Source organism: Schistocerca gregaria, chromosome 7, assembly GCF_023897955.1.
Source record: "Schistocerca gregaria isolate iqSchGreg1 chromosome 7, iqSchGreg1.2, whole genome shotgun sequence".
Classification (NCBI taxonomy): domain Eukaryota; kingdom Metazoa; phylum Arthropoda; class Insecta; order Orthoptera; family Acrididae; genus Schistocerca; species Schistocerca gregaria.
The window spans coordinates 313,327,680-313,330,069 of NC_064926.1; positions in this window are offsets into that span (position 1 = coordinate 313,327,680).

Here is a 2,390-nt window from a genome sequence, read left to right on the forward strand (position 1 = left end):
AGTCTGTCTCTGAGTGGTTATTGGGCGTTGACAGTGAGCAGATCCAGTCGCCACATTAATGCGACTGGACCATCTAGAAACCTGTAATGAGTGCTGAGGTGACAGTCAGCCACGGTGCTTTCGGCTGTGCATGCTAAGATGTGACGTCATCTCTACCGCCACACATGATGCTACGCCGCACACACACGACGACTGTATTTTTGGTTGGCTGATGCGGGTGAAGGGACCAAACAGCGGTTTCATCGGTCTAACAGTTTTTTTGTTTAAGCACTGTGTATAAAATTTCGGCAAGCATAGTGTGTGAAATATTTTAGAGGAGGATTTGGCTTAATTGCCCTGTGGCTGAATGGTTCAGCATACAGACTGGTAATTCGCCACCTCGTGTTCCAATCTTCTGGCACCCAAATTATTTTTCATTTTATTTTAATACTCGCAATTTTAAACTATTAATTATAAAATTTAAAAATATAAATTTACGTGTGTAAAATATATAATTATAAATTATATAAGTAAAATTAATATATTCATTTAAGTTCAATTACTATTCTTGAAAGTCAAAAGACTATACACCACGGTATAGCACATTGACAAAATTTTCCGCAAGCCGCCACTGTAGCAAAAGAATTCACTTAGAAACACAATGTGAGAAAAACTTCGTTGTTAGGTTTCCACATGGTTCTAACTATGGGAAATCCTTCTCTGACAACCAGTTTTCGCGTCGACTAGCAGTTTTCCAATGACGTTTTTTGTGTGCACTGATGCCCACCAAAACTACAGCACCATGAACGTGGCGTGGAGCAATCGTCAAACTAATATTAATGTGTACTACATGGTTGAATTTTCAAATTATTTGCGTTTCAGCGCAACAATATAAAGAAGATAAGATTAATTCCATCTGCGTTCTATACACAGGAATGATTACACAGCGGGTTTCTCGTTCATAAATTCCACTGGTGAGCCCCAACATTATGACCACCTACATAATAACTGGTACGTCCACATTTGGCGTCGATAACGGCAGCGACGCATTAGGGCTTGGAAGCAGTAAGGTCTTGGTATGTCGCTAGAGGGAATTGGCACCGCATCTGCACACGCAATTCTCCTAATTCCCATAAATCCCTGGGAGAGAGGCGATGAGCTCTGACGCCACGATCAATCACATCCCATATGCATTCGGTCTGGTTCAGACCTGGCGAGTTGGGGAGCCAGCACATAAACTGGAACTCGCCACTGTGTTCCTCGAAATACTCCACCACACACCTGGCGTTCTGACATGGCGCATTATTTTGTTGAAAAATGCCATTGCCGTGGGGAAACATGATCGTCATGAAGGAGTGTACCTATTCTGCAACCAGCGTACGATACTCCTCAGGGATGATGGTGCGTTTCACGAACTACGCAAGATTCCTGGATGCCCACGTGAATTTTCCCAAGAGCACAATGGAGCCGTCTCTCCGCCCCACAATACAGGTGTCAAGGAAGTGTTTTCCTGGATGACGAGGGATCTTGGTCTCCCATCGGTATGACGAAGAAAGTGTTGGGTTTCAATAGTCCATGTAACGCTCTGCCTCTGCGCCAATCTCAAGTGCCTAATGGTCACGTGCTCATTTTTCTAGTTGTCAATGTCGTGATGTTAACACTATTATATGCATGGGTTGTCGGGTACGGAAGGCCATTGTGAGTAGTGTTTGGGTTACTGTTTGTTCAGACACACTTGTACTCTGTCCAGAATTAAAGTCTGGTGTTATTTCCGCCACAGTTCTCCCATTATCCTGTTTTACCAGTTCTACTTCTATAATGAGACGTGGCTACCATACCCCACAGCGTCTGGACGTGATTGTACCTTCGTTTCACCACGTGTCGGAGACAAGTGAGTACTCCTCGAACACCAGACAAGCCGTGCAGTTTCAGAAATGCTAGTGCCGAGTCTCCGGCCATGACAGTCTGCCCTCGGTCAAACTCAGATAGATGAAGCGCCTTCCCCATTATACACACGGACAGCACGTTCAGTAATACTACGAGTACCGTGCCTGTGTCTGACGAGCAGCCATTCCTCGCCAGGTAACGCTGCTATCACCTGAACGATTTCATATGGATAGTAGGTCGGTGGTCATAATGTTCTGGTTGTTAATTGTACACGTGAATGTTATCTTTTGTGTGAAGATCGTGTTATGCCTCGAATAAGGACAAAAATGTCAGTCAGTACGTATCGAAATCCGACATTACCGATAGCGATATTTATCATTACATTATGTTGGTGGTAGCGTTGATCTAGTCGCCTTGACTATCGTGCGTCTATGAAATCTGTTTGTTCAGGAGGGCCATATTCAAAAACATAGTGGGTCTCAGTTACCGAACATTAGCAGCGCCGACATTGGAGGAAGAAAGGT